Genomic DNA, 18,769 nt, shown 5'->3' on the forward strand with positions numbered 1-18,769 from the left:
TTTCTAACAATTAAAGCTAAACAAAGGTAAAATGTCCACTGGAAGTCTCTCCAAGTAGAAGCTGAACAGTCACATGTCAAGAAAGTCATAAAGGTGCTCCCTGTTCAGGTAGTTGGGACTAGTTGACCTCTGAGATTCCTTCTGACTCTGAGTTTCTATGACTCTGGTTGAATTCAGAATAAGTTAGGAAGTTTTAACGATGCCACTACCTTGTTCTCACTGCAGTCTAATGAGGATAGTACTCAAAAGGAAATTCAACAGATAAATACCAGCAGTGTCAGTCATGTAATGCAATTACATCCAATCTAATGTAATTCAACACTCTTTGGAAGCCATCAGGACACTGCAACACTACAATGCTTTGGGGGACAGATTGTGGAAAAAACCTTAAGCAAATGAAACTGCAGAGAGGATGTTAGGTAAGATGAACATACTTGGACCACAGGAATCCAGCAATCACAAATTCTTCATCTTTTGCCTCCCCCAGATAATTGTGTCTTATGAGACAGGCTATCAGTTCATTCTTGCTCTGAGGAAAGAGCCCTCCCTACCTGCTGAACCTATAATATCATCTCACACTGATCCCAAAAAGGCAAGCATTGCCCAGACTCAGCAGGGTTTGCACCAACAAGGGGGTCAAATCAGTTCAAAATGCAACAGAAGAAAAAGAAGTTCATTTCCTAAGTCTTCCACTGAAAAAGAAACATCAAAATAAGAGCTCAAGTCATTCCAGTCATCAGAGGTTGCCTGACTTTTAAAATATAATAATGAAGAGTAAAACTAAAAAAGCTGAGGTTGGCATAGTCAAAGAATCATAGACTGAGAGATGGAAGAACCCTCAGTGTTTGGCAAGTCCATCACCTTCACTGAACTAGTGAAGAAACTGAAGGTCAGAGGTGAATTTGCTTAGTCAAGGTCACACAGAGATTAAACAGGGGAGCCTAGATTCAATCCGAAGTTTGAGGATATGAAGCCAGGCTCTCTGTCTTCAGACACAATGCTCTTGCCATACTGTACGGTGCTGCTTCTCTAAACCAAAGAACCTAGAAAATGGGAGAGACAGGTTCTAAGACCAAATGAACCACTAACTATACTCCATAATATCAAGCAGGAGAGGGAAAAGGAGAGAGACAGAGACAGAGAAAGACAGAGAGAGAAGGATAGGGAGACAGAAGGAGAAAAAGAGGGAGGGAAATGGGAAAACTAAGAGACAAGAGTGTCATGTAATCTCAGAGAGAATAAAGTATCCAGGAGGAGAGGTTGGTCAACAGTATTAATTACTGCAGAAAAGTCAGGAAGGATTGCAAAGAGAATTATTCACTTAATGGGCATTACTTCACTCCAAGTGAGAACCTGAAAAGACCTTAGCTTAGAAGGGCCAGGGTCTTCCCATTGCATCCTGGGTCATTTCCAGTCATCCTGATGAATATCTGGCCACTGGACCCAGATGGCTCTGGAGGAGAAAGAAGCTGGTAACCTTGCACAGCCCTCTCTCACTCAAATCAAAGTCAACTGCAAATCCTGTCAACATCTCCCTGATATCCTGGTCCTCTTTAAAAACAAAGGACAAACACAATAATCTCAAGAAAGAAGCTTTATCTCTATGAATTTCAGTGTCCTCATCTGTAAAATAGAGATGATAATCTTGTCCTATCTACTTTACAAGGTTGCTATTAATGATAAAATATTAAAAATAGATGTGAAAGCCTTTTAAAAACCTAAAAATAGTGTACACTGAAGTATTATTAGTTTAATCATTCTCTCTTCTGACAATGGAGCAGGAAAGACAGAGTCTAATTTTACGAACAGAGAAAAAAGAAAAAGCTTAGGTAATTAATTCACTTATAGGTGAAATAAAAGTCATTTGAACAGCCAGATTATTTTCCTTCATAAAAAGATCACAGTATGATTCTGAAGCATTCATCTATTCATTTGACAAACATTTATTGGGTGCTTACTATATGAGGGGATCCCTATGAGAGAGTGTGAGAAAGATACAGAGACTAAGGAGTGTTGGTCCATCTTCCAAGGAATTTACAATGGGGTGAGTGGGGTTGGTGGAAGGGATGATTAAGTCTGTGTTGCTTTTTAGAGACATTAGCATTTTAAGAAGGGAATCCTGAATCTTCAAAACGTAGTCCTAAGGAAATGAATGATGCAGTTTAACAGGTGTTTGAGGCAAATGTTTTTTCTCAAAGAAGTCCTGCCCACTCCGATCATACACCATAGGTAGCTATCTACACAGAAATCTACAAAAAGTCATGGACTAGGGCTCAGGAGGCCTGGGTTTTACATCCAGCTTTACTATTAATTTGCTGTGCAGCCTTGGGTAAGTGCCCCATCAACACCCTGGGGCCTGGTTTTCCTAAGATGATGCACATTAATTAGGTGACCTCTAGGACAGGAGCTTCATGACCTGTGTTTTCGGTGGCTGCATGAATTTGGATGGGGAAAAAAATGACACCTTTATTTTCACTAACCTACAACTGAAATTTAACATTTTCTTCCATTATAATTTTTTTAAACCATTATTCTGAGAAAGGGCCCTAGGCTTCACTAGACTGACAAAGGCATCCACAACACAAAATCAACAAGTCAACAAACATTTACTAAGTCCCAACTTTGTGCCAAACACTGTTATAAGCTCTGAGGATGCAAAGGGGAAAAAAAACAGTCTATGCCCATATAGAGCTCACGGTCTGATGGGAGAGACAACATGCAAACAAGCATATACAAGTAAAATGTCTACAGGATAAATTGAAGTTCATCTCAGATGGAAGGCAATAGCATTAAGGGGGACTGAGAAAGGCTTCTTACAGAAAGGAGGATTTCAGCTGAGACTTGAAGGAAGCTAGTGTAGGCAGGAGGCAAAGACAAGGAAACATCCCAGATATGGTGGACAGTCACTGAAAATTCATGAAGTCAGGAGATAGGTTATCACAAAAAAGGGTAAGAATCTATGCTCTAAGGTCTCTTTCAGCTCCGACATTCTAGTCTACGATTTATGACTGTTTCTTCCCTACAAGGTATTGCTAGGACTGTAGGAGCAGAAACCATTGAAATCAATTCAACAAATCTTTACAGAACACCTCCTGATGTATGTGCCACTGTGCAAAGCACCTCATAGAAGAGGCTAATGCATGGGCATAGAAAATGCTAAATAAGGCAGGGTACAGTAAATTCTACAGAAGAGGTGCAAACATAATGCTAAGGGAGGGGGGAGAGGGAGAAGTCACTTCCAACCAGGACGATGACAAAAGTCATCATAAATTATATGGGATTTGTTCTAGGCCTTACATGATGGGGGTATGATTGTGACAGATAGCAAACTTGGTATTCCAAGCAGAAAAGTAAGTATAGTTGTTCTCTATCCAGGTAAAGTCCCTGCTAGATCCTAATTAGCAGCTGGGTGGCACAATGAATAAAGCACCAGGCCTGGAGTCAAAAGGACCTGAGTTCTAATCTTACCTCAGAAACTTAGTGGCTATGTGACCCTGAGCAAATCACTTAATCCTATTTGCCTTGGTTTCCTCATCTGTAAAATAAGCTGGAGAAGGAAATGGCAAACCACTCCAATATCTCTGCCAAGAAAACCCCAAACAAGATCAGTAAGAATTACACATGACTGAAATAACTAAACAATAACAAAGATCCTAAATCAAAACCAGGTGCTTGGGAAAGTGGGCCACCCTTCTACTCTGAAGCTTGTTTGAACTTTAACCATGACATTTCCAACAGAAATAAAAATTTGATCACACCAGATCTGAAAATGACATGATTCCAACAGAGTTATAGATCAATAGTGGAGTGCTGCACCTGGGAGTCAATTTTGCTATGAACTCTGACTCAGTCTGCATTGCTTTAGCCTGGGTCATTTGTAAAACAACAAAACAAATGGGACCCAAGACTTGGGTGTATTTCTGAACATTAAATGAAAATAAAAGGAAGTTCTCAAACAGAGAACAAGGGATGCTCAGTATAATGGAGAAAGCCTAGTTTTGTTCTGAACTGCTAGTGTCACTGATTTCAAACTGTTTAGCATTTCCTGTATCCCAGTTGCCCTCTGCAAAGGAAATCATCAGTGATACTCATCTTCCAGGAAAAAGAGGAGAATGACTATATAATTTTGTGGTCACTGGACTAAGACTGTAATACAATCATTAAGTCATCATTTTAGAATTCTTGATCAAATCATTAAACTTACCTTGATTCCCTTTTTCTTTAGTTAGAAATGAATTTTACTCCCTCAAACCATCTTCACATCTTTTTTCTGCACTTGTAGCTATTTCTTTATATGCCAAGTCACTTATGACACAGTAAGTTCCCTAAAAGAAGATAATAACTCGTATTTAAACTCTGTATCTCCTAATAGCATTTAGCATACCATGGTTAAACATTTGTTGCATCTGAATTTAAACAATAAGCTATGAAAGAAAAAATTCCTGGATTCAATGGATTCACATAAGAATTCTATCAAATTTTTAAAGAACAGATATTACCCATACTTTACAAATTATTCTCAAAAACTAGGAAAGAAAGCACTTATTAAAATCCTTTCATGAGACAAATACAGTCCTAAAACCTAAACCATGAAATGATAAAACAAAGAAAACTGCATAACATATATATATACACACATATATATGCCAAAATAATTAATGAACAATTCAAAAATTTTAAGCAAAATCCTATCAAACAGGCTATAGTGATTTATCTAAGAAATCATTCATTATGATTAAGGGGGAATTTACACCAAGGATGAAAGAATGGTTTCACTTTAGGAAAACAGTCAACATAATCATATTCAAAACCAAAACTTTCAAACCCACCTAATCATCTTAAGAGATGCAGAAAAGTCTTTTGAAAAAATACAATACTCTTCTATGCTAAAAACCCTACAAAATATAGACACAGAGTGAACTTTTTTTAATAGCGTAAAAAGTATCTGTCCAAAATTAAAAAACAATCATCATATGCAATGGGGATACACTAGAAGCTTTTCCAACAAATACAAGAATGAAGCAAGGATTCCCACTCTCCCAATTATTTGATATATTTCTTGAAATGTTCACAAAGCAAAAAGACAAGTGAAAGGAATTATAAGAATAATGACAGGTAACAAGGAGATAAAACTTACTTGTTTGCTGATAATATGACAGTTTACTTAGAAAACCTCAGGGAATCAGCAAAGATATTAATTGAGATAATGAATAGCTTTTGCTAAAATAATAAATCCTCAAAAATCAACAACATTCTCTATAATGATGGGGGCAGCTTGGTGGCACAATGGATAGAATACCTGGCCTAGAATTAGGAAAACTCACCTTCATGAGTTCAAATCTGGCCTCTGACAAATACTAGCTGTTTGATGCTATGCAAGTCATTTATTCCTGTTTGCTTCAGTTTTCTCATCTGTAAAATGAGCTGGTGAAGGAAATGGCAAACCACTCTAGTATCTTTGCCAAGCAATGGGAGTCACAAAGATTCAGAGACAACTGAAATGACTGAACAACAACAATATAATAATAACATAAAAAGTAATAAAAAAAAGGTAAATCTCATTCCAAACAACTACCAAATGCACAAAATATCTGAGGATCAACCTCCCAAAGCACACAAAATACAGATTGAATTACAAAACATTACTTAGTGAATTAAAGAACAACCTTAATAGCTGAAGAAATATTCAGTGTTCATGGCTAGGCCATACCAATACAACAAAAATAACAATACTATGCTAATTAATTTACATTATTTACATTAATATACATTATTATATACAATGTATACAATATATACAATATTATATATTAATATACATAATTTACATTAATTAACATTAGTTTTAATGTTATACCAACCAAATTACCAATATTTTGTAAAGCTTGACAAAATAATAAAATTCATTTGGAAAAGCAAAAGAACTATAATATTAAGGGAAATAACGAGAAGAAATAAAGATGACGGGGGAAATAGCACTGCCAGACCTCAAATTATAACATGACAGCAGTCATCAGAACCACCTGGTATTGGTTAAAGAATAGAGAGATCAATGGAACAGACTAGACAAAGAAGAATCAGAAACAATAGAATTCAATAACCCAGTGTTTGATAAATTGGGAACCATAAGTTACTTAGGGAAAAACTTCCTGTTTGATAAAACTGCTCATCAAACTGGAAAGGAGTCTGACAGAAATTATGCTTATACCAAAATCTTATACCATACACTATAATACATTCTAAATGGATGCATGACCTTAAGATTAAAGATTATATTATTAAAAAAATTAGAAGAAAAACAGATAATATGCCATTCACAACTATGAGTAACAGATGCAGGCAATTATTTTTTAAAAATTAAATAATATAACTTACTTGAACCTGAAAAGTTTCTGCACAGGCAACATTAGTTCATCTAAGATAAGAAGGAAGTAGGCAAATGGAAAAAAATTTCTATCAAATTGATAAGGGTTTGATATCCAAGATATATAAACAATTAATAAATATACATATGATTAATGATAATGATTAATTCCTCGGTATACAAATGATCAAAGGACATGAACAAACACAGTTCTCAAAAGAAGAAATGCAAAGTATTAGCAACCACATGAAAAATGCCTCAGCACCAATAATGAGAGAAGTGCAAATCAAAAACCAGGGGTCTTATTTTACACCCTGAAAATTGGCATAAATAAATAAATAAAATTGGTAACCATCAACATTGGAGAGGTGGTGGGAAAACAGGTACATAATTCCATTGTTGGCGAAGCTTTGAAGTAATACAACCATTTTGGAAAGCAATTTGGAGTTATGCAAATAAAGTGACTAAAATGCCCATACCATTTGAAGTAGAGACTCCACTCCTAGGTTTATAACTCAAAGAAGACAATTATAGGAAGAAAAATATGTCCTCATACACTCCAAAATATTTATAGCAATACTTTTCGTAAAAACCTAAAAACTGGAAACAAAGTAGATACCCATCAATTGGGAAATGGCTAAACAAATTGTGGTGATGTGATATTCCTTAATCTATAATAAAATCATGTGTGTGATGGATACAGAGAAGCATGGAATGCTCCATATGAACTGGTGCTAAGTGAAATAAACAGAGTCAAGAAAACTCTCTCATATGTGTGTGTATGTTATTATACACATACATATACATACAAACTACAACAATGTAAGGGAAAGAACAACACACCAAAAAATCAAAAGCAAATGTAACAAAATTATAAATCAAGTGGGATTTGAATGAAGAACTATGAGAAGACATTCTCAATATACCCTTTCATGGAGATGGGAGGCCCTCAGGTGTCATGTATTGCACATGTTTTCAGACTTTTTCAACGTATCAATAAGTTGTGCTGAGTTTTTTTTTTTCTTTTCTAAAAAATACATGAGGTAGGTCTGGGGGAGAGAGAGGGATACTTGGGATACTATCAAGATGTAAGAAACAGAAAATATTAAAAAAAATTGTTTAAAAAAGAAAAAAAGTAACAATAGGTATGATTTGGTAGAAAGAGCCCTGGAGAGGACAGTTAGGAAACTCAGGTTCTTGTGTCAGTTCTTGAACAAAAATAAATCATAGGATTTAGAGTTGTAAATCCTTAGAGATCAAGGCAAGTCACTTACCCTTCCCAGGTCCCTCTTTTCTCATCTGCAAGATGAAGGGCTTGAGCTAGATGATCTCTAAGATACTTTGTACCTCTAAAATCCTATTATTAGAGCTAGCAAATCTCTTAAGTAGTACCTTTGTTTCTAAACACAGGTAAAATATAGAATAATATTTAAAGAAACACAAATATCTAGCTATAAGTTACATACATCTTCTTGATAAATTCCATTGCTACTGATCACAACTAGACTAGCTTGTGGCTTTAAACATCACATCTTGCAAGAGACAGAAATCACTGAACCAATGTCAAAAGATATCTGAGAGTTCTTTATGTCTACTCAAACACAACGAATGAATCCTGCCATAACATTCCTAACAAGCGGCCACTTAGCCCTCCCTCCACTTGAAGCTCTCCAATAATTGAGAACTCACTACCTATGAAGGGAGTCTATTCCCTATCAGGATTATTAGAAATATTGTCAGTCCTCACTCTACTTTCTGGAGGAAAGGTGAACAGGACCGATTTCTCTTTTTCATGATAATATTTTTAATATTTAAAGGCAACTACATTGTATCACCCAAGTGTTCTCTCCAGACTACATATCCCATTCAACTACACTCAGAGGTCATCATTTTGAGTCCCCTCACTGTCTTATTGTCTTTCTATGCCTGTGCTCTAGACTGTCAAAGTCTATCCTAAAATGTGGCACCCAGAACAGGACATAACACTTCACTTATGATCTAACCAAGGCAGAATACAATAAAAATCATCACCTCCCTTACTCTGAACACTATGTTTTCATTCTTGCAACCTAATGTTCTATTAGCTTTTTAGTTTTCCTCACCCTACTATGCACTAATATTGAGTTTTTAGTTAATGAAAACCCCTGAGTTGTTCACAAAAACTTCTTTCTAGTCATATATTTCCCATGTTGTATATATGAAGTTGATTTTTTAACAAGAATAAAACTTTACTTTTATCCCTTTAAAATTTCATCTATTAGCATCAGCCCATCAATTTTAGTCTACTGAGATCTTCTTGGATCTCAAATTTATTCTCCAACATGTTAGATATCCCTCCCAGGTTCTTGTTATGCACTAATTTGTTAAGTATGCAATCTATATCTTCATGAAGAAGACTGATAAAAATGATTAAAAAGAGTAGGGACAAAGACAGAGCTGTTTGCTCTTCCATTAGAGCCCTCCATCCCAACTGACATCATTAAATATTATTTATCATTTTGATCCAGTTGGTCAACTAATTTCAAAGCCATGCAATTATCTTATCAACTAGTCCATATTCCTACATCTTGATGAGAAAGGTGTCATAAGAGGATGATGAGTGCCTTGTTAAAATTGAGATAAAACATGTTAAAGTGCTTTAAAATTACACAGAGTTTCTAGGGAGTATACCTTTTTAATCATCTGTACAGGACACCTTCTCAGCAATGTATTAGGGCATAAAAGCCTCATAACTAAATGCAGAAATATTAAATGCATCCTTTATAGACAATAATGCAATAAAAATTGCATTTAATAAAAGACTGTGGAAATATAGATTAAAAATTAATTGGAAATTAAATCTAATTCTAAAGAATGTGTGGATCAAAAAATAAGTCAAAGAAATAATAAACAATTTTATTAAAGAGAATAACACAGTAAGAAAACCTAAGAAACTTTATGATATGCCACTCAAATAGTACTTAGGGGAAATTTGATGTCTTTGAATGCCTTATATTAATAAAATAAAGAGCAGATCAATAAATCTGGCACATAAATTTCAAAAAAAAACTAGAAAAAGAACAAAATAAAAATTTTTAATGAAACACCAAATTGGAAATACTGAAAATCAAAAGAGAGATTAGTAAAATTGAAAGTAAGAAAACCATTGTAGCCAAGATTAGAAGGAAAGTAGGAAATGGGGGTGGGGGAGTAGGGAAAGGGAGATTTCATAGCAAATTTCTCTAGTAAAGGCCTCATTTTTCAGATATATAAAAAACTGAGTCAAATTTATTGGACTATAAGTCATTCCCCAAATGATAAATGGTCAAAAGATAAGCAGGCAGTTTTGAGAAAAAAAGAAACCAAAACTGTCTATAGTCATATCAAACAGTACTCTAAATTTGTTAGAGAAATGAAATTAAAACAACCCTGAGGTACCACCTCACACCTAATATGACAGAAAAAAATGACAAAGCTTGGAGGAGATGTGGAAAAATTGGGATAATAATGCATTGTTGGTGAAATTGTGAAATGATCCCATTCTGAAAAACAATTTGGAACTATGCTCAAAGGGCTATAAAAGTATATATATCCTTTGACCCAGAAATACCACTACTAGATCTGTATCCCAAAGAGATCAAAGAAAAAGGGAAAGAATATATTTGTATAAAAATATTTATAGTAATTCTTTTTTGTGATAGCAAAGAATTGGAAATTGAGTGGATGTTCATTAATTGGGAAATGACTGAGCAAACTGTGTAGAATATAATTATGATGGAATACTATTGCACTATAGGAAATGACTAGCAAGATGGTTTCAGAAAAACTTGGAAAGATATAAACTGATGCAAATGAATTTAGACTGTAGCATCAATATGATCAAAATGAATAATTTTGAGAATTTTAATAAACTGATGAATGAAATGAGAAGAATGAAGGAGCCAAAACCTCTGGACTAGCCTTGTTAGGTCTTACCTACTACTCTTGGCACTATCTGGCTTAAAGCCACAGGTGAACATTTTCTTCCTTTCCCTTCTCCTTTCAGGTTAATGGTCTGTTCTTCAGATCAGAATTTCCAGAGCGATACTTGCTCCAGTGGGAATTCATGACTGTGTTGTAAGCCCCCTGCAAGCAAATCTATAACAAGCTACCTGCCCAAGAGGTAAACTTGACTCTTTAATTCTGCTAATTAGCTTTGAAGTATGGTAGCAGCTTGAGGGGGTTTTACTGCTCTGATTATGACAGAAACAATCTTTCTTCTCATGATTAAAACCACCAGCAGAAGAAAAAAAAAAAGACTTTATCCAGGATGATTCCTCTCTAGTAGTTTTCCAAAATCAGAAAAATGTTATCTCTAGCAATGTTTCTATGCCACATCCTGAGATCTATTCTTTATTAATGCTTTATAACTATTGAATGGTTTCTTATTAAGTCCTAGAGTTTTAGAACTAATTCAGAATCTTTTTTTTTTCTTAAAGGAATTGCTTTCTTCCCCTTTGCTCATTTTAAACATATATGAACACAACAGGCATCATTTTTTCACGTCCTTTCATTTTGTTTTTTTCAAATAATAAGTATCTACTGTCTCTCCCTCTCAACTTCTCTCTACATATGCAAACTAAAAAGAAGAAAAACAAAGACTTTGTTTTAAAAAAATATAGAGAGAGCAAGAGCAAGAATGAGAGTGAGACAGAAGAATAAAGATGGTCAGACTAACCAAATCCCCACACTGATCATGTCCTAGAATGTATATCTTGTTTGGCACCTTGAGTCCCTTTACCTCTCTATCACTAGCATTCATTGTCAGTCCTCTGGAAATGGCCAGTGCAGATGGTCACTTCATTGATCAGAGTTGTTAAGTTGTTCAAAGGTATTTCTCTTCATGATGTTGTTCTTATTGATATTTTATTTTCCAATTACAAATAAAAATAATTTTTAACATTAGCTTTTAGAATTTTGAGTTCCAAATTCTCTTCTCTCTTTTCCTTCCATCCTCATTGAGAAGACAAGCAATTTGATACAGGTTATAAAAGTGCACTTATCCAAAACATATTTCCAAATTAGTCATGTTGTGAAAGAAAATACCCCACCCCCCAAAAAATTAATATATATACATATATATGTATGTATGCTTTGGTCTACATTCAGACTCTATCAACTTCTTTCCTGGAGGTAGATAGTATTTTCATCCATGTTGCTGTTATTGAACAAATTGTTCTTCCTGGTTCTGTTCTTCAGGTTAACTCTGCATCAGTTCATGTAAATCTTCCCAAGTTTCTCTGAAATTGTCTCTTTCATCATTTCTTATAAGACAATAATCTTACATTATGTTCATATATACCATAATATATTTAACCATTTCCCAGTTGATGGATGCCCCCTTAGTTTTCAGCTATTTGCCACCACAAATATACATGTGTGTATGTGTGTGTGTGTGTATATATACCTGCTATAAATAATCTGTGTCTACTTATACAAAGATACACATATATACATATGTATATAGTATAGGTACCTTCCTCTTTCTTGTGACCCCTCTTTTGGGTCATAGCAGATTTAAACAAGGTATATAAGTAGTTCAAATTCACTTAGACCTCTGCAGAATCATATTGATTACCCTTCCCTAAAATCATTTTTCCTTTACTTTCTGTGGCACTGTGCTACCCTAGCCTTTCTCCTATGTAGATTCCTTTTCCTTTTACTTCACTGGCTCTTATTATTTCAGTCCCCTAAAGGTAAATATCCTGAAAGGTTCTGATATTTCCCTCTTCTTGATCCCTGTCATTCATCCTCCTGTTCCTTCTTCTTCCCCATTCATTCTCATTCTCATTCTCTCTTTGTCTCTCTGTCTCTATCTCTCCGTCTCTCTCTCTCCGTCTCTCTCTCTCTGTCTCTATCTATCTCTCTCTGTCTCTCTCTCTCTCTTTCTCTCCCCCATCACATATACTTTACACTTTCAATAATCATATCCACACATTTATACTGATAGCTCCCAGTAGGTACTTTCTGCTCTAATTTTTCTGCTAATCTCTTGTTCCACTTTTCCATCTACTTGCTAAATATCTCTAAAATCTTTACCCCATGCCTCAAATTTAGCACATCCCAAATTGGATTTATCTTCTTACCCACAGAATTTTCTTTACTATCTCAATAGGTCTATTGAGGATTTCTAGATTCTCCAAGTCACCTAAGAATAGCAAGCTTACCCTCACCTTTGACTTCACATTGTTTCTTGGATCTGCCTCTCTCTTTCTTTCCCATTGAGATCACCATTTATTAGGTTTCCAGTATTGTCACCCATTATTTCTGTAACAGATTCCTATTTACCTTCCATTCCTCTCACTATCAATGTATCCTAAGCACTGTGATTAGGATGTTGATCTACCAAAGGAGACAGAAGAGGAGAACTTAAATGCAAGATGATTTACAGCACAATGGAAGAATTTCCCTACTGAAGCTTAGACTGGGCCTGTGAAGGACTATGCTAATGTATGCAAAAGATATGAGGGTTAAAAACAGCAGATACCAGATATCTGGATTGATTTTGGAGTAATATTTGGAAGAAAGGCAAGGGAAGAATGATGTCTCTGAATACAACATGGATGGAAGGAGAACAGAGTTTGTCCTTCTGTGTATGAAGTCTGGTCCTTCTTTGGAAAAGCTGGAATTCAAGCTCTCTGAAGTTGTTCCCCATTGCTGATAGCCAGAGCTTTGTTAGCTCAATAAAGTACTTTCGTAAACCACGTTTTCCTCTACATCAGTGGTTCCCAAAGTGTGGTCTAGGGACTCTTGGGGTCCCTGAGGCTTTTTAAGGGATCAAAACTAAAAAACTTTAATGTCTAATCAAGTAAATATCAATAGATAAAACCCATATAAATAGGGGAGCTAGGTGGCACAGTGGAAAGAATGCCAGACAAAGTCAGGAAGACATCTTCCTGAGTTCAAATCTGTCCTGACACCTATACCTGTGTGACCCTGGGCAGATCACTTAATCCCATTTGCCTCAGTTTACTCATCTATAAAATGAGCTGGAGTAGGACATGACAAACCACTCCAATATTTTTGCCAAGAAAACCCCAAACAGAGTCACGAAGAGTCAGACATAACAGAAACAATGAAACATAAAAATAAAAGCTCATTAGAAGGCACTCAGTAATTTTTTAAGAGTGTCAACAGGCTCTGAGACCAAAATGTTGAGAATTGCTGTTGTGCATTACTTCTGATCCTGGAAGTACTAGAAAGAGATGTAGCAAGGATCCCATAGGATTTATAGGGATTTAGAGATTTAGAGCTGGAAGAGATCTTGGAGACCCTCTAGTCCAATGTAGTCATTCATTTCACTGAAAATTTTCTCTTCTATTCTTACCCACTCTTCATGAGTCAACTCAAATATTATCATCTCCATGAAGGTTTCACTGATATTTCTAATCAGACATGCTTTTTCTCCTATAAACTCTTATAGCCTATATTTCTATTTATCTGATAATATTTAGCACATACTTACATTTTTATTATTACTTATCATATCTTATTTATGATTACTTATAATTATTAAAGACCTCCAGAGAGCTTTCATTTGTGTGGATCATCTCTATTGATATTTACCACATTAGGCATGACAGCACCTTGTATATAGTTAATTGTGCACTGTTTAATCTCCCTAACTAAACTGTCAATTATAGGGAACACGGAAGGGTGCCTTATTCACCTTTATCTCTCCCATAGCACTTCCAGTTGTGCCATACAGAGTAGATATTTGTTGACTGAATAATGGGTGAGTGAATTAATGACCTCCCTCAGACTTTTATCACAATAGTCCTTGCTCAAGAAAACCGTAATAACTCCCTATCAGATCAAGTGCAAATTCAAGAGTCAACCTGGTAGTAGTAAGAGGGTCAGGCCTGGAGTTAGTCAAGATTGGAAGTTAAATCTTACCACAAATTCTTACCACTTGTATATAATCTCTCTGAGTCTCAGTTTCTTTGTGAAATAAAGAAAATCATCCCTATGGTGAGTGCTTAATTCACAAGTTTGTTTTGGAGAGTAATTGAAATAATATATGAGATGCTTTTCATGCTTAAAATCCTAAGTATATGTCAATTATTATTATTAGTCAGGAAGTAAAATCATAGTCATTGACAATGAACATCTATTAAGGACCTACTAAGTGCTAGGTAAGATGTAAGCACTGAGGGTAAAAGTAAGAAAAAGAATGATGGTCCTTTTCCTCAAGGAGAATTGGGGGGAAGACAATACACAAGAGGAAAATGGTGTGGAGCTTGATGTTAGTGGAGCTGAAAGGAAACAGCAGATTGGAAAATGAAGAGCTTACTGGAAATCTGAGCCTTCCATAAAGGAAATCTTTGCATGAAGTTTACTGCTCCACTCTCCAGCCCTCCAATCAAAGGGGAGGACAGAGCTTGGAGTGTCCCCTCCACTCTAATCACGACAATATACTTACTTACCATCATCTTTGCTTATGATGCACTTTCTTGCCTTCCCTTGAGCTGTTGCACCCACCTAAAATGCTTGCCCATTCTCTGCCAATCAGAATATTCTCAAAGTTGAATTTACCTCTTTTCAAAGCTTTCCTGATTGACCTCATCCTACACCGATCACTCCCTTGTTTTGTACTTCCTCCAAACTTAGGTATATATTTTGTACTACACAATTTCACAGTCACTTAACAAACTTAATGAATTTGAAGCAGAGATATGAAAGAATTTCCTCATATTTTTATATTACCTTAGGATTATTTTCCACTCATTTACTGAATTAATGTCTTACATTCATAGCTATACTGTAAGGCTTTTCAGGGCAAGAACTGGATTTTGTTGCCCCTACAGTAGCTCTCACATAATTGCTCAGTAAATGATAAACAGGTTTGAATTTGATCAACTAATTTTTCATAGGATTTGGCACATTCTGTTTGTTCTCTCTTAGATATCTCTGGAAAATGGCAAGGTGAAAGAAAAATTGAACTGAGGTCCCAGAATATGGCCTTTGTTCAAAGCCAAAATACTGCCTTAATAACTCTTCTCCTACAAGGCATCACCCACAAATGGATTTGTCAAGATTATACAATTTCACTTAAAAGATACCAAAACAGATGACCATATTCAATGACCCTCTGATTTTTAATGTCAAAGGAAGCATAAAACAGAAAGAGATATATACTTTAAAGGTGTTCACACCACTATCATGGAGGAGATCTAGCAAGAGATGGCAGTGTTGTCTAGGTATATATGACTCTACATAGCTTCCTAAATAAGATATATAATCACTCCAAAAAAATTTAACCTAACCATTCATACAGGAAAAACCAAGTGGATGAAGAATACATTTTTTTCCAGACTATGATACACAGTTGCATAGAGTTCATCTAATAGTATGCACATCTTGATCAGGAACTGTAAATGGACAATGAACTAATCACAGAACTAACAGGAGAACGAATTGAGTGATATGGTAAACTGAATGACCTTGAAACAAAAGTCCATCTCCAACAACCACCCACTTCCCTCCATTTTGTATATTTTTTCCCTTCACTACAACCCTCCAAATGCCCCATGCCTTCATGATGCCCTGGGTTTCTCTAGTCACTGAGAAGAGTTTTAGTCAACATGTACACACACCCCAAGAGCATATGCTTAGACCTTCTCATTATCCCTCAGAGCCCATCACATATGAGACTACTTACTCCACTTACTTTTAAGTTCAGGCCTGTTCCATCCCACCTCTGGACTAAATCCCTTTCTCTCTATCCCTAAGGTAAGGACTAGAATGTCTCCTTTATTGTCACCCTTATTACTTACTACCATATATATTATGAAAATTGAGACAAAGTTCATTTTTACTGATCACCCACTGTATATAAAGGAATATGGTTGGCACTGGAAGCAAGAGGTAAATTGACTGGCTTATTGCTGTCTGAAAGGTAGCCAAGACTGTACAGATATCTACTTCTAAGTCACAATGTAATCTTGGACAACTCACTCTAAGACTCAGTATTCTCACCTATACAAGGGAGAAAGCTCTCTTTCAAAGGTACCCATATTAATAGATTTAGAGCTAGAAGGTCAGTAAACACTTATTAAGCATCAACTATATTCCAGTAACTGTGCTAAGTGCCGGGGTTACAAATATGAAAAAGAAAAGCAGCTTCTACTCTCATAGAGTTTACAATCTAATGGGGAAAACAACACACTAAAAGGCGCTATAAAACAGGAGGAGTAGTATTCAGGGAAAGGCGCATGGTGGAATCTAGTTTCTAGTGGTAAGTGAAGAGATATCTGACCTGAAAGCCCACCTTAAGTAGAAGCCTGGGGGAAAGGGAGTTTTTTTTGTTCTACCTGCCAGCCTTCCAATCAGAGGGACAGAAAGTGCCAATGAGGTATGACTGTCAAAGCTGATATAATCTTGCAGGATGATGAGTTTCCTAATGATGAGACTTTCTGACATGGTAGAACCTAGTCCAAGTAGTACAAGCTGGTGGGAAATGAATGGTCCAAAAAGTGAACTTGGAGATCACCTAGTACAACCTCACATAGGTAGGAACTGACCAAGCTGAGATTTGAACCCAGATCTTCTAAGGTCACATCCAGCACTCTTTCAACTGCACCATGCTCCCCTTTCAAGCTATTATGTTATAAGGACTCCATTGCACTTTGCCTAAAACACAGTGGTTGCAAGATGAAGACAATGTTAAGTAGGAAGCAACTTTGAGCTCTGAGGTGAGAGCTCCCCAAGGGATAAGTATAAGCAGTGGATTACTTGTCTTCTACTTGTCCCTTACTTATTCAAAACTGTGCTTCTCCTTTTGACGTTGCTTCTGTTCTTATGGGTAACTAGGTGGCATAGTGGATAGAGTTCTGGACCTGGAGTCAGAAAGACTCATCTTCCTAAATTCAAATCTGAGCTCAGATACTTATTAGCTGTGTGACCATGGGCAAATCACTTTATTTATCTCAATTTCCTCATCTGTAAAATGAGCTGCAGAAAGAAATGGCAAACCACTCCAATATCTTTATCAAAAATAAAAAACCTAATGGGGTCACAAAGAGTTGGAAACAACAACAAAATCATTTTTTATAGAACCAATTCTTGCCCAGTCTTACATGATGGATACTTTTAACTCTTCCTTCTTCATGTCTCCTATCCAATGAATTTTCAAATACATGTTTTGCATCCATTTCCTCTCCTGCATTCCCACCTCCACTTCCACTGTACAAGTCTTTATTACGACCCCCCTGGAAAATTTCAAAAACTGTCTAACAGGTCTTCCCACTTCTATCTTCTCCTCATTCCAATCTATCCTTTATCCAGCATCTGGTACATGGAGCTAAGCATACTACTCCTCCTCTCAGAAATGATCTATTGACCCCTGTTGCTATACATGTAAAGTTCAAATTCATTTGCCTGTCATTCAAGGTTCTCTGCAGTCTATCATCACCTTACCCTTCCTTATTTATTTCATACTACTATTTTCCCACAGACTCTACGCTGTGGCTTAACTGATATACTCTATGTACCTTAAGGAGATGCTGTGCCCCACTGCCTCTATGCCTCAATAGATCCTCCTTCCCTCCCTATGTTCATCTGCAGAATTTTCAGCTAAGTCCAATCCAGATATGACCTTCTCCATGAAGTCTCACATAATTCCTAGGCAGCAAAAAGCAAAATATTGAGAGCATTGGACCTGGAGTCAAGAAGACCCAACTTAAAATTCAGACTTAGACACTTACTAGCTTTGTGGTGCTGGGCAAGTCAATCAAGCATTGTCTGCCTCAGATTCCTCAATTACAAAATTGAGATAAAAGCACCACCTCACAAGGTTGTAATGAGAATCATTTCTCTCTTTCTCTCTCTCTCTCTCTCTCTCTCTCTCTCTCTCTCTCTCTCTCTCTCTCTCTCTCTTCCTTTTCTCCCTTTCCATCTCCCCCTTTCCCAGTCTCTCTCCCTTTCTTTTTCTATCTCTCCCCCCTCTCCCTCCCTCCTCCACCACAAGACACTCCAAATTTTCTGATTCCAATTTACACAATATTTTTACACAAATATTTACACAAATCTCACAGACCATTCATTACAAGTCTTTCACTCAATCGAAACATCCTATCAATATCACCCACTAATTCATCCCATGGATTTCCAGGACTTTTGTACTTAGTCTAAGGTCTTTGATTGATTGGTTGAGGCATGTTCTCACTTAGTTAAGGTATAAGGGCATAACATTGTATTCCTTTAATTGGACAGGAGTAGTTGTCTAGGCTGACACTCCACATGCCTTTAAACATGGATCATTATTTGCCAAAGTCTAGGTATAAGAATGATCACAACCAGAGTCATCTCAATCCATCACTGTAACCGCAGATGGTTTCGTTCCTAAGAACATAGTCCAATTCTATTTAATTCTTTCAAGATAACACA

The 18,769-nt window shown here is 36.2% G+C and overlaps 1 protein-coding gene across 2 annotated transcripts in view; it reads right to left on the reverse strand.

Annotated features, from left to right (window-relative positions):
- Positions 1-3,658: 3,658 nt before the first annotated feature.
- The window catches only part of LOC140501668 (F-actin-capping protein subunit beta-like), a 137,740-nt gene continuing 122,629 nt past the window's right edge, over positions 3,659-18,769 (reverse strand). Inside the window, exons 1-2 of one of the 2 annotated variants that reach the window (XR_011966313.1) lie at positions 5,325-5,678; positions 3,659-4,325 (exon numbers count right to left, since the gene is read on the reverse strand). The gene's annotated coding sequence lies outside the window, so the exon portion shown is untranslated. Of the gene's footprint in view, positions 4,326-5,324; positions 5,679-18,769 lie in introns of those variants that run through there. The other variant, XR_011966307.1, reaches the window with a different exon arrangement.

Source organism: Notamacropus eugenii, chromosome 4 (assembly GCF_028372415.1).
Source record: "Notamacropus eugenii isolate mMacEug1 chromosome 4, mMacEug1.pri_v2, whole genome shotgun sequence".
Classification (NCBI taxonomy): Eukaryota; Metazoa; Chordata; class Mammalia; order Diprotodontia; family Macropodidae; genus Notamacropus; species Notamacropus eugenii.